The following is a 16195-nucleotide window of genomic DNA, read 5'->3' on the forward strand; positions in this document are numbered from 1 at the left end:
GCAGGGAGGTGGGTCTCTTTCTTCTCCTCAGGTGATAACCACTCCCCCTCCCTCACTCTCCTCAGTCACTGGTCTTGGGAGTGAGCATCTGTAACAATTTCCTTTCTGGTTTTATGCTATACACACACACACACACACACACACACACACACACTGTGTGCTTACAGCTTTTGCAAAACTACAGCTCCAAGCATGCCCACACATCCTTTGAGTTGTAGTTTTGCAACAGCTGGAGGCATATGATTGGTAAAACTTAGATTTACAGCAGTGTTGCTGCAGACTTTGTTCCTCCTACTGTTACAAAACTACAACTCCCAGCATGCCCACACATCATTTGGCTGTGCAGGCATTAAATATATACACACACACACACACACACACACACACACATTGACTTCAATTATTAATACACATGCAAAGATTTACACACATACATATATATCCACACACATATATACATGCAGGGACACTTGCTTTTTAAATAAAAATTCCACCATTCAGTCCCCATTTTCAGTCACCAGCTTCTTTCATTATCTGCTCACAGGCAGCAGTGTACTCTCGCCCCTCCCCCCTCTCCTCACACAGGAGACTGTGAAGTAAACACAGACAGCGAGGGAGCCGATCAAGCAGCTTTAGATCTGCAGACCTGTCAATCATGAAGTGGGTCCATGATGTAGGTGATGATGAGTGGACACAGCCAGGCTGGTATGTATCCCAAGAGGCAGAGAGGCAGCTTTTTGACTGGCTTTTTCAGTATGAAATACTGAAACTTTTTAATGAAAACAATTGCAAAACCTATTGGTTATACATGCTTTACAACATATCAAAAGTTTTTACATCTGACAGTGCCCATTTAATACTTTTTCCCTGTGTCATTTCACATTATTACACATAACTTAAAGGAGTAGTCCAGTGGTGACCCAGTGGTGAACAACTTATCCCCTATCTTAAGGATAGGGGATAAGTTGCAGATCGCGGGGGGTCCGACCACTGGGTAGAGGATAGGGGATAAGTTGTTCACCACTGGACTACCCCTTTAACCCCTTAAGGACCAATGCAAATAAACCTGTACGCCCCTGAAAGACCAGGCCTGTTTTTTCAAATCGGGGATGTCTGTCTTTATTAGAGAATAACTCTGGTAACATTTTGCCAATCACGATAATTCTGACATTGTTTTTTTGTCACAAGTTGTCCTTCATGTACATAGTAAAAGTAAGCCGATATCATTTGTAGTTTTTTTTTACAATGCAAAAAATCATGAAATTTTTACAAAAAATTACGATTTTTTGCTATTTTAACACTAATTGGTTGCATATATTTATACTTACTGACCAAATAGTTCATGAAACTTATACTTTCAGATGTCTACTTTATTTTGACGTCATTTTTTAGTTTTTAATTAACATTTTAAATTAGTTAGAACCCTAACAATTTAACTTGAAATTTAGAAAATTTTGAAAATTTGAAAAGTATATCTTTTTTTATGTGCTATGCAAGGTTTGCAGAAATTAAAAGGTAGTAGAACATAGGACCACCCCCCCAAATGACCCCATTTTAAAAACTAGACCCCTCAAGGTATTCGCTAGGGGGTACAGTGAGTATTTTAACACCATAGTTTTTTGGCAGGAATTATTACAAAGTCAGTGTAAAAAATTCGAAAATTGCAATTTTTCACAAATGCATCATTTGGGGGGCATATTTTTTGTACATCACTTCTGATATTGAAAGAAATGCATCCTATATTTTATTTAGCTGCTTGTCCCATGTTCAGAAATACCCCCGCTTTGGCCATATGTGGTTCCTTGGCCGCGTGGTAGGACTCAGAAGGAGAGGAGCGCCATTTGGCTTTCAGGGCAGAACAGTACCCCCACCCCCACAAGTGACCCCATTTATATACCGCACCCCTACAAGTTATTGGCTGGTCGGCTGGCAGTATAACGCGTCTGTCTGTGACAGTTAAGGCTCCTGATGGATTTATCCGCCATGTTGTGGGAATAAGCACCCGCTCATGGCGAATATATCCATTACTGCTGCGGCTGGGTAGCTCTGTGTGTCCGCTCATGACTGCTGGCGGAAAATCTGCCGCTATGAGTGGATGCACAAAGCTACCCAGCCGCAGCAGCGAGCTCATTACCGTGACTGCTGCATAATGTGTAGGATCACGTGGCGGACATCCGCAGCATATTACATGCTGCGGATGTCCGCCAATGCGATCCTACACATTATGCTTTTTTTTTATTAGATTAATTTAATAAATGTATTTTTAATATATATTTTTTTTACACTTTTATTACATTTTTATTTATTTTTACACTTTTATTTTATTTATTTATTTATTTTTACACTTTTTAATGCTTTGGAATACTTAGTATGAAGTGAACTTCACTCCCGGCAGTGCGGCAGGTCCCGGCCAGCCGCGTATTACACACAGCACCCCGCGATCGCGATGCGGGGTGCTGCAGGAGTGACAGAGGGAGCTCCCTCCCTCTGTCATAACTCTTACAGCCCGCGGTCACTTCCGACCGCGGCTGTAAGGGTTAAAACTGCCGGGACCGAAGTTTACTTCGGTCCTGGCAGTGCAGCAGGGTCCCGGCTGTGTGATACAGCCGAGTCCCTGCCGCGATCTCGTGGGTGCACTGGGCAGCACCCACGAGAAGAATGGACGAGTATAGACGTCCAGGTGCGGGAACGCCCGCCAACCTGGACGTCTATACTCGTCCATGGTCGTTATCGGGTTAAAGGGGTACTCCGGTGGAAAATTATTATTTTTTTTTTATTTTTTATTAACTGGTGCCAGAAAAGAAGAAAGTTAAACAGATTTGTAAATGACTTCTATTAAAAGTTCTTAATCATTCCAGTACTTCTTAGCTGCTGAATACCACAGAGGAAATTATTTTCTTTTTGGAACACAGTGCTCTCTGCTGACATCACGAGCACATTGCTCTCTGCTGACATCTCTGTCCATTTTAGGAACTGTCCAGAGCAGCATATATGTTTGCTATGGGGATTTTCTCCTACTCTGGACACTTCTTAAAATGCACAGAGATGTCAGCAGAGAGCACTGTGCTCATGATGTCAGCAGAGAGCACTATGTTCCAAAAAGAAAATAATTTCCTCTGTAGTATTCAGCAGCTAACAAGTACTGGAAGAATTAAGATTTTTTTAATAGAACTAATTTACAAATCTGTTTATCTTTATGGCACCAATTGATTTAAGAAAAAAAAAAAAAAGTTTTCCGCCGGAGTACCTCATTAATTGTCACTAAGAAGGGACTGAATTGCTTTTTAATTTACTGATAGATAAGGCTGTTGTCTTGGCTTTCCATGCCTTTTTGAACCTCTCTTTTATTACTTTTTCCTTGTGTCATTTCACATTATTACGCATAACGTAATTCCTGTTCGGTTTCTTTGTATGTATGGACCACTTCGGTTGTTACCAACATCTGGTTAAAATTCCATGTCAGTAGCGCCTTCGTAAATATATTTAGTGAGAAAAATAAGGCGTATTCAATACTTAATTCACCCGCTGTCGATTTTTTAAGTACTTATACCCAGACACAGTGTTCTGGACATATTGGATGATGATCCTCGGTCCGTTTAACATCGCCATCTCGAAAACCATGACTTGGCAAAGTGATAGACGATGGTCATGTGATGAAATGTTGGTGGTCATTTCGAGGGAAAAATATGTCTTCCACATGACAGCTTTTTATTTTTCTTGTCTCATATTATAAAATAAAATCCACATGTTTTACTTCCTGCCTTAATGCAGACATTCTTCTTTCTTTTTTTTTTCCAGTGAAAGAATGGAATGTGAGCGCTCTATACTGGTGTCCAAAGTTTGGAAATACTGTGCGCCTCCCAACATCTATAAAAGTTTCGTATTACTTTTATGGTATCCCAACCAGTCGGTAGCAGAAAAACATTACATTTTGTTCAGGGAATAGCTGTCAACAGGCCGTGCCGTCAGACACGAGGGGGAAACACGAGGGACTGGTCCGGAGGACTCTACATAAATATACAGAGATGTTTCTTAAAGGGGTATTCCGCCCCTAGACATCTGATCCGGTATAAGATGTCTGATCGTCGGGGACCCTCAGCTGGGGACCCGCCGCGATCTCAGCTGCGGCACACCAGACACCCAGGGCACGGAGCGAATGTTACTCCGTGCCGGATGACTGGCGATACGGGGCAAAAGTTAGTGACGTCCCGGTTACACCCAGTTCATGATGTCATGGCCACGCCCCCTCAATGCAAGTCTATGGGAGGGGGCGTGACGGACGTCACGCCCCCTCCCATAGACTTGCGTTGAGGGGGCGTGGCCATGACATCACGAGCGGGTGGTAACCGTGACGTCACTAATTTTTACCCCGTATCGCCAGTCATCCGGCACGGAGTAACACGAGCCACCGGTGCTGCACCCGACACTATACGTCACGAGCCTCCGGTGCTGCACCGGTCAGCAGAGAGCACTGATGCCAGACAGGAAAGAACAACTCAACTTCAGCAGCTGATAATTATTGGGAGGATTAAGATTTTTTTTTTTTAATAGAAGTAATTTACAAATCGTTTTAACTTTCTGGAGCCAGTTGATATAAGAAAAAAAAAGTTTTTTTCTGGAATACTCCTTTAAGAATAACACAGCTCCCTTTGGATGCAATAGAATGTCTATGTAATGTATGGACATACCAAGTCCTATAGAGCAGTGTTTCCCAACCAGGGTGCCTCCAGCTGTTGCAAAACTACAGCTCGCAGCACGCCCGGACAGCCGTTGGCTGTCCGGGCATGCTGGGAGTTGTAGTTTTGCATCAGTTGGAGGCACTCTGGTTGGGGAAAACTGCTATAGATAAAGAGATGCTCTCTGTAGACCTTAAAGGGGTACTCCACTGGAAAAAAAATTTTTTTAAATCAACTTTTGCCAGAAAGTTAAACAGATTTGTACATGACTTCTATTTAAAAATCTTAATCCTTCCAGTACTTATCAGCTGCTGTATGATCCACAGACAGTTCTTTTCTTTTTAAATTTCCTTTCTGTCTGACCACAGTGCTCTCTGCTGACAAAAGTTAGTGACGTCACGGTTACACCCAGTTCATGATGTCATGGCCACGCCCCCTCAATGCAAGTCTATGGGAGGGGGCGTGACTGCCGTCACACCCCCTCCCATAGACTTGCATTGAGGGGGCGTAGCCATGACGTCACGAGCGGGTGGTAACCGTGACGTCACTAATTTTTACCCCGTATCGCCAGTCATCCGGCACGGAGAAACACGAGCCACCGGTGCTGCACCCGACACTATAAGCGAACGCCAGGTGCAGCAGGGAGATCGTGGGGGTCCCCAGCGGCGGGAACCCCGCGATCATAAATCTTGTCCCCTATCCAAAAAATAAGATGTCTAAGGGCGGAGTACGCCTTTAACAGTTTGTCTTCCAATGACACGACAGAGAGGGATGGGCGGCCTTAAAGGGATACTCCACTGGAAAACATTTTTTTTTCTAAATCAACTGGTGCCAAAAAGTTAAAAAGATTTGTAAAGTACTTCTATTTAAAAAAAAAAATAAATCTTACTCCTTACAGTACTTATCAGCTGCTATATGCTCCACAGGAAGTCCTTTTTGTTTTTTGCAGCAGATGTCTGTTTAACTTTCTGGCACCAGTTGATTTAGAAAAAAAAAAATTTACGTTTTCCAGTGGAGTGCCCCTTTAAACATACTGAATGCTGCACAAATACTGTGTAATTGTAGATATCAGCCAAATTACTCTATATTCAGTTGCCGTGTGATTTCCACCAGTCCTCCCTGTTGGACCAAACAACTTACTTAACACCTTTTAAAATGGAATTTGGCGCAGCAGTCAGCTTCATGTGGACACAGCTCCCAGTTACTTCAATGGGCAATGGGTGTGGACCCGATGTGCTACCAATAGAGTTTGGCTTTGAACTATGCCTGGGAGTGAAGTCAAAGTACCCACTAGGTCTCCTGCTCCAGGATCCGGAAGATCTTCTTCTGCTGCTAGTGGGCACCAGGTCGTCCCACACACCTGGTAAGGGTAAAGGCTGACCGAATGGACCAGTAGGGACTGGTGTATGGCACTAAGGAGTCAGGCAAGTACCCATAGTCCGTAGTCCGAATTCAGGTCCGGGTCAGCATGGTCCACTAGGGACAGGCAGTAGCATAGTCGGTGACAGGCAAGAAGGTCAAGACAGGTGGCACAAGATCAGAGTCAACAATCCAAGTCAGCAACAGGAAAGATCAGGAAAAGACAGTAATCAGGAGAGGGGAATTAGTCACAGGAAAGCAGGATCAGGAACAAAATATCTATTATTATAGATACACGGAACGACAAAACTGCACAGGCAGAAAGAAGTGGGTGGATCTGCCTCATATAGACTTAGGCTATAATCACACGGCAGAATTTCCACACATCCGCAGCAATTTCACATCCACATTAATTTGGGGGGTTTCTGATTTGTGCGGATTCCGGGTGTAAACTATGCGGAAATTCTGAAGTGTGAATTTGAGTGCGGAATCTAGGAATCTATTGGGCTTTAATTTAATGAGGAAATTCTGCTGTGTTAATCTACCTTTAGATGGACAGGGATAGATAGGGGATGAATTAGTTGTAGCGCACTGGCCCTTTAAATCCAGAAGAGTGGGGGAGTGCGTACCTGAAGCCTGCAGCATGCCCCCTGCAGCGCTACCAGTGGAAAAATTTAAGGGGTTATCCAGGAAAAACCTTTTTTTTTAATATATCAACTGGCTCCAGAAAGTTAAGCAGATTTGTAAATTACTTCTTTAAAAAAAAATCTTAATCCTTTCAGTACTTATCAGCTGCTGAAGTTGAGTTGTTCTTTTCTGTCTAAGTGCTCTCTGCTGACACCTGTCTCAGGAACTGTCCAGAGTAAAAGCAAATCCCCATAGCAAACCTCTTCAGATCCCGAGACAAGCAGAGGTGTCAGCAGAGAGCACTGATGCCAGACAGGAAAGAACAACTCAACTTCAGCAGCTGATAATTATTGGGAGGATTAAGATTTTTTTTTTTTTAATAGAAGTAATTTACAAATCGTTTTAACTTTCTGGAGCCAGTTGATATAATAAAAAAAAAGTTTTTTTCTGGAATACCCCTTTAAGAATAACACAGTTCCCTTTGGATGCAATAGAATGTCTATGTAATGTATGGACATACCAAGTCCTATAGAGCAGTGTTTCCCAACCAGGGTGCCTCCAGCTGTTGCAAAACTACAACTCTCAGCATGCCCGGACAGCCGTTGGCTGTCCGGGCATGCTGGGAGTTGTAGTTTTGCATCCGTTGGAGGCACTCTGGTTGGGGAAAATTGCTATTGATAAAGAGATGCTCTCTGTAGACCTTAAAGGGGTACTCCACTGGAAAAAAAAACATTTTAAATCAACTGGTGCCAGAAAGTTAAACAGATTTGTACTTGACTTCTATTTAAAAATCTTAATCCTTCCAGTACTTATCAGCTGCTGTATGATCCACAGACAGTTCTTTTCTTTTTAAATTTCCTTTCTGTCTGACCACAGTGCTCTCTGCTGACACCTCTGTCCATATTAGGAACTGCCCAGAGTAGGAGCAAATCCCCATAGAAAACCTATCCTGCTCTAAACAATTCCTAAAATGGACAGAGGTGTCAGCAGAGAGCACTGTGGTCATGACAGAAAGGAAATTCAAAAAGAAAAGAACTTCCACTGGAGCATATAGCAGCTGATAAGTACTGAAAGGGTTAAGATTTTTTAATAGAAGTCATTTACAAATCTGTTTACCTTTCTGGCACCAGTTGATTTAATAAAAAAAATATTCTCCAGTGGAGTACCCCTTTAATGTTTTCTATTAATGCAGAATTTCATTAAAAATTATTTAAGAAATTGGGTTTTTAAACCCAAAACCCCCATTAAAAACAAAAATGTACTTTTTAATACTTTTCCTTCTGGAACAGAACTCTATAGTTTGATCCATCTCTGAGTGTGGGAAATGTTTTATTCTTTGTAGTATAAGACATTTCTTGACATAGTGTTCTTATTAGTTGATTTAGGTTCTATGAATAACATTGAGCACTTCTCATTGTCTTCTGGCTCCAGAACAAGATAATAAACATTTTTTGTTTTTTTTAAATGTTTAAAGTAATGTTCAGATTCATAATACGATTTTTAAGCAAACACTACAGACGCCTTCTGGATATTATTTCTTACTAAGGTGGGGTTCAGGTTATCTTCTGTATTTGCGTTTCCAAGGAAGAAGACAAACACGTCCCAAAATCAAGAGAAACTCAAGGTGGATGATCAATGGAGTCGCCTGGTCTCCTGTCAACAGGTACTTACACCCCGAGACCCTTATACTGTGTCCCACGTCATTGAGGGGATTTGGTGCGACATTCTGCAGACCACAAATCTATCCATTATATACAGTATCTCCCATAAGTGACTCCACCCCTCACATTATATATACAGTATCTACTATAAGTGACTCCACCCCTCACATTATATATACAGTATATCCCATAAGTGACTCCACCCCTCACATTATATATACAGTATATCCCATAAGTGAGTCCACCCCTCACATTATATATACAGTATATCCCATAAGTGACTCCACCCCTCACATTATATATACAGTATATCCCATAAGTGACTCCACCCCTCACATTATATATACAGTATATCCCATAAGTGACTCCACCCCTCACATTATATATACAGTATCTCCCATAAGTGAGTCCACCCCTCACATTATATATACAGTATCTCCCATAAGTGAGTCCACCCCTCACATTATATATACAGTATATCCCATAAGTGACTCCACCCCTCACATTATATATACAGTATATCCCATAAGTGAGTCCACCCCTCACATTATATATACAGTATCTCCCATAAGTGAGTCCGCCCCTCACATTATATACAGTATCTCCCATAAGTGACTCCACCCCTCACATTATATATACAGTATATCCCATAAGTGAGTTCACCCCTCACATTATATACAGTATCTCCCATAAGTAACTCCACCCCTCACATTATATATACAGTATATCCCATAAGTGAGTCCACCTCTCACATTATATATACAGTATCTCCCATAAGTGAGTCCACCCCTCACATTATATACAGTATCTCCCATAAGTAACTCCACCCCTCACATTATATATACAGTATATCCCATAAGTGAGTCCACCCCTCACATTATATATACAGTATATCCCATAAGTGACTCCACCCCTCACATTATATATACAGTATATCCCATAAGTAACTCCACCCCTCACATTATATATACAGTATATCCCATAAGTGAGTCCACCTCTCACATTATATATACAGTATATCCCATAAGTGAGTACACCCCTCACATTATATATACAGTATCTCCCATAAGTGACTCCACCCCTCACATTATATATACAGTATCTCCCATAAGTGACTCCACCCCTCACATTATATCTACAGTATATCCCATAAGTGAGTCCACCCCTCACATTATATATACAGTATATCCCATAAGTGGGTCCACCCCTCACATTATATATACAGTATATCCCATAAGTGAGTCCACCCCTCACATTATATACAGTATCTCCCATAAGTGACTCCACCCCTCACATTATATCTACAGTATATCCCATAAGTGAGTCCACCCCTCACATTATATATACAGTATATCCCATAAGAGAGTCCACCCCTCACATTATATATACAGTATCTCCCATAAGTGAGTCCACCCCTCACATTATATACACAGTATATCCCATAAGTGAGTCCACCCCTCACATTATATATACAGTATATCCCATAAGTGACTCCACCCCTCACATTATATATACAGTATATCCCATAAGTGACTCCACCCCTCACATTATATATACAGTATATCCCATAAGAGAGTCCACCCCTCACATTATATATACAGTATATCCCATAAGTGACTCCACCCCTCACATTATATATACAGTATATCCCATAAGTGACTCCACCCCTCACATTATATATACAGTATCTCCCATAAGTGAGTCCACCCCTCACATTATATACAGTATATCCCATAAGTGAGTCCACCCCTCACATTATATATACAGTATATCCCATAAGTGACTCCACCCCTCACATTATATACAGTATATCCCATAAGTGACTCCACCCCTCACATTATATATACAGTATATCCCATAAGTGACTCCACCCCTCACATTATATATACAGTATATCCCATAAGTGACTCCACCCCTCACATTATATATACAGTATATCCCATAAGTGAGTCCACCCCTCACATTATATACAGTATATCCCATAAGTGAGTCCACCCCTCACATTATATATACAGTATATCCCATAAGTGAGTCCACCCCTCACATTATATACAGTATATCCCATAAGAGAGTCCACCCCTCACATTATATATATATATAGTATCTCCCATAAGTGACTCCACCCCTCACATTATATATATATATAGTATCTCCCATAAGTGAGTCCACCCCTCACATTATATATAGTATATCCCATAAGTGACTCCACCCCTCACATTATATATAGTATATCCCATAAGTGACTCCACCCCTCACATTATATATAGTATCTCCCATAAGTGACTCCACCCCTCACATTTTATATACAGAATCTCCCATAAGTGACTCCACCCCTCACATTATATATACAGTATATCCCATAAGTGACTCCACCCCTCACATTATATATACAGTATATCCCATAAGTGAGTCCACCCCTCACATTATATATACAGTATCTCCCATAAGTGACTCCACCCCTCACATTATATATACAGTATCTCCCATAAGTGACTCCACCCCTCACATTATATATACAGTATATCCCATAAGTGAGTTCACCCCTCACATTATATACAGTATATCCCATAAGTGAGTCCACCCCTCACATTATATACAGTATATCCCATAAGTAAGTCCACCCCTCACATTATATATACAGTATATCCCATAAGTGACTCCACCCCTCACATTATATATACAGTATATCCCATAAGTGACTCCACCCCTCACATTATATACAGTATATCCCATAAGTGAGTCCACCCCTCACATTATATATACAGTATATCCCATAAGTGAGTCCACCCCTCACATTATATATACAGTATCTCCCATAAGTGAGTCCACCCCTCACATTATATATACAGTATATCCCATAAGTGACTCCACCCCTCACATTATATATACAGTATATCCCATAAGTGATTCCACCCCTCACATTATATATACAGTATATCCCATAAGTGACTCCACCCCTCACATTATATATAGTATCTCCCATAAGTGAGTCCACCCCTCACATTATATACAGTATCTCCCATAAGTGAGTCCACCCCTCACATTATATATACAGTATATCACATAAGTGAGTCCACCCCTCACATTATATATACAGTATATCCCATAAGTGAGTCCACCCCTCACATTATATATACAGTATCTCCCATAAGTGAGTCCACCCCTCACATTATATATACAGTATATCCCATAAGTGACTCCACCCCTCACATTATATATACAGTATCTCCCATAAGTGAGTCCACCCCTCACATTATATACACAGTATATCCCATAAGTGAGTCCACCCCTCACATTATATATACAGTATATCCCATAAGTGACTCCACCCCTCACATTATATACACAGTATATCCCATAAGTGAGTCCACCCCTCACATTATATATACAGTATATCCCATAAGTGAGTCCACCCCTCACATTATATACACAGTATATCCCATAAGTGAGTCCACCCCTCACATTATATATACAGTATCTCCCATAAGTGACTCCACCCCTCACATTATATACACAGTATATCCCATAAGTGAGTCCACCCCTCACATTATATATACAGTATATCCCATAAGTGAGTCCACCCCTCACATTATATACACAGTATATCCCATAAGTGAGTCCACCCCTCACATTATATATACAGTATCTCCCATAAGTGACTCCACCCCTCACATTATATATACAGTATCTCCCATAAGTGACTCCACCCCTCACATTATATATACAGTATCTCCCATAAGTGAGTCCACCCCTCACATTATATATACAGTATATCCCATAAGTGAGTCCACCCCTCACATTATATATACAGTATCTCCCATAAGTGATTCCACCCCTCACATTATATATACAGTATATCCCATAAGTGAGTCCACCCCTCACATTATATATACAGTATATCCCATAAGTGACTCCAGCCCTCACATTATATATACAGTATATCCCATAAGTGACTCCACCCCTCACATTATATATATATATACAGTATATCCCATAAGTGAGTCCACCCCTCACATTATATATACAGTATATCCCATAAGTGACTCCACCCCTCATATTATATATACAGTATATCCCATAAGTGAGTCCACCCCTCACATTATATATACAGTATATCCCATAAGTGACTCCAGCCCTCACATTATATATACAGTATATCCCATAAGTGAGTCCACCCCTCACATTATATATACAGTATATCCCATAAGTGAGTGACATCACTGAAGAAATGACCCTCAGCTACAATGTAAAGTAGTGAGTGCACGGCCTGTATAACAGTGTTTAATGTTGTGTCTCATTAAAATAACACACAGCCATTAATGTCTAAACCCTGGCAACAAAAGTGAGTACACACTGTCCAAATTGGGCACATTTTCCCTGCCTGATGTCATGTGACTTGTTAGTGTTACAAGGTCTCAAGTGTGAATTGGAAGCGATGTCTTGATTTGGTGTTATCGCTCTCACACTCTCTACTGGTTACTAGACGTTTACACCTCATGGCGAAGATCTCTCTGAGGATCTAAAAAAGAGGATTGTTGCTCTACATAAAGATGGCCTAGGCTATAAGAGGAATGGCCACAGGGAATACAACTTCATTGTATATAAAAAGATTGTGTGGTTCATCTCGGAACACAAAACTTCACCCAAAAATAGCGGGTGTCACTTAGTGGGTGATCTGAGAACCGCTGATTCATTTCTTGTACCACATGACATTCCCACTGACAATAAGTACTTCCTGCGGTTGGATCTTCTTAGACAACACTCAGAATACATGTTATCACGTGAAACCAGATGCATGATGAACAACAATGCACAAATGTATCAGCAAACTACAGGGATAGAGCAACTAAATGACACACTGTATAGTTAAAGGGGTACTCTGCTGCCTCATCGTTCGGAACAGTGTGATGTCACCTCTTGCCCCCTCAATGCAAGCCTATGGGAAGGGTTGTGGTCGCCACGCCCCCTCCCATAGACTTGCATTGAGGGGGCATGGTGTGATGTCACGAGGGGCAAGGTTGTGATGTCACGACCCCCACTGCCTGCACCCAGCATTCTAAACCAACCCTGGTGCTGCACACAGATTGCGGGGTTCCCAGCTACGGGACCCCCATGATCAGACATCTTATACCCTATCCTTTGGATAGGGGCTAAGATGTCTAGGGATGGAATACCTCTTTAAAACAAAACCTTAGCCAGGACTTCTGGAAGCTGTAAGTCATTTTATATTGAGGCCAGGAGCTTCTTAAAGGAGTACTCTTGTGGAAAACTTTTTTTTTTTTTTTTTTTTTAAATCAACTGATGCCAGAAAGTTAAACAGATTTGTAAATTATTTCTATTAAAAAACCTAATCCTTCCAGTTCTTTTCAGGGGCTGTATACTACAGAGGAAATGCATTTCTTTTTGGATCTCTCTTCTGTCACGACCACAGTGCTCTCTGCTGACATCTCTGTCCATTTTAGGAACTGTCCAGAGCAGCATATGTTGGCTATGGGGATTTTCTCCTGCTCTGGACAGTTCCTAAATTGGACAGTAGAGGTCAGCAGAGAGCACTGTGGTCGTGACAGAAGAGAAATCCAAAAATATATATTTTTGTTTAATAGAAGTAATTTACGAATCTGTTTAACTTTCTGGCACCAGTTGATTGTCCAGTGCGAATTAACTTTTACCTATGGGCAGAAGCTTGCTATTAAAAGAAAAACAGCTTATACTTATCTTCCTGGCTCCTGCAGATTTCCAGTGTCAGAGCGCCCCGTCCAACGTTCTAGACGTAGCGTCACAGAAGAGACACCGGCCTGCAGGTGGGCGCCCCGACACATGCGGGAGGCCAGTAATAAGCTGTTTATTTCAACAGTAAACCTCTGCCCGTAGCTAAAAGTTTATTCCCACCAGTCAACCCCTCTAAGCACTCTGTACAGTATACATGGTGTAGACCAAAAATAAAGCTATCCGGTGTCTAAAGGAACAGATTATCATTGAACAGGTGAAGGACAAGGTAGAGAGCAGTACAGTATATGTAGTACCCATAGAGAGTTGGTACAGTACATGTAGTAATGGTAGAGAGCTGTACAGTATATGTAGTATCAGTAGAGAGCAGTACAGTATATGTAGTATCAGTAGAGAGCAGTACAGTATATGTAGTAATGGTAGAGAGCAGTACAGTATATGTAGTAATGGTAGAGAGCAGTACAGTATATGTAGTAATGGTAGAGAGCAGTACAGTATATGTAGTAATGGTAGAGAGCAGTACAGTATATGTAGTACCCATAGAGAGTTGGTCCGGACATGTAGTAATGGTAGAGAGCTGTACAGTATATGTAGTATCAGTAGAGAGCAGTACAGTATATGTAGTAATGGTAGAGAGCAGTACAGTATATGTAGTAATGGTAGAGAGCAGTACAGTATATGTAGTACCCATAGAGAGTTGGTCCGGACATGTAGTAATGGTAGAGAGCTGTATAGTATATGTAGTATCAGTAGAGAGCAGTACAGTATATGTAGTATCGGTAGATAGCGGTACTGTACATGTAGTATCGGTAGATCGGTAGAGAGCAGTACAGTATATGTAGTACCCATAGAGAGTTGGTACAGTACATGTAGTAATGGTAGAGAGCTGTACAGTATATGTAGTATCAGTAGAGAGCAGTACAGTATATGTAGTATCAGTAGAGAGCAGTACAGTATATGTAGTAACGGTAGAGAGCAGTACAGTAAATGTAGTATCGGTAGAAAGCAGTACAGTATATGTAGTATCGGTAGAGGGCGGTACTGTACATGTAGTATCGGTAGATCGGTAGAGAGCAGTACAGTATATGTAGTATCGGTAGAGGGCGGTACTGTACATGTAGTATCGGTAGATCGGTAGAGAGCAGTACAGTATATGTAGTATCGGTAGAGAGCAGTACAGTAAATGTAGTATCGGTAGAAAGCAGTACAGTATATGTAGTATCGGTAGAGGGCGGTACTGTACATGTAGTATCGGTAGATCGGTAGAGAGCAGTACAGTATATGTAGTATCGGTAGAGAGCAGTACAGTAAATGTTGTACAGGTAGAGAGTATGATAATACATGTAGTACAGGTAGAAAGCAGTACAGTACAGTAGAGTCATACTGTACATGAAGTACAGATAGAGAGGCAGTGAAGTACATAAAGTATAGATATAGAGCAATTCATTAAGTGTAGTACAGGTAGAGCACAGTTCAATACATATAGTAGACATAAAGAGCAGTACAATAAGTGTAGTACAGGTAGAGAACAGTACAGTACATGCAGTATATGTAGAAAACAGAACAGTACATGTAGTACAGGTAGAGAGCAGTACAAGATAAGTAGCACAGGTAGAAACAGTACAGTACATGTACAGGTAGAGAGCAGTATAGGACATGTAGTAAAGGTAGAGAGCAGTACAGGACATGTAGTTCTTGCACAGAGTGGTATAGTAAAAAAAAGGTGGTACCTTGAAAACGCACATGGGTGATTGGGATAAGGCAATGGAGGCTCAGTCCATGTTCAGATGCATATACAAATAAAGAAATCACAAGGCATTTTATGCAGTAAAAAAGCTTTTTCCTATAGTAGCTGCCTTCAGGCAATAGGCATAGACAAATTACAAAAAATAGTCCCCACAAGTGCTCACTGATATCCGCGATAGTCCATGTGAACTCCGACCAATCTTCACCCTTCCTCGGGCATGCAGAGTTCAGAGGACAGTTACCTTCCTCTCCTTTCCCTTCTTGAGAGGAAGGTGTCTGTCCTCTGAACTCTGCATGCCCGAGGAAGGGTGAAGATTGGTCGGAGTTCACATGGACTATCGCGGATATCAGTGAGCACTTGTGGGGACTATTTTTTGTAATTTGTCTATGCCTATTGCC

This window comes from Hyla sarda, chromosome 11, assembly GCF_029499605.1.
Source record: "Hyla sarda isolate aHylSar1 chromosome 11, aHylSar1.hap1, whole genome shotgun sequence".
Classification (NCBI taxonomy): Eukaryota; Metazoa; Chordata; class Amphibia; order Anura; family Hylidae; genus Hyla; species Hyla sarda.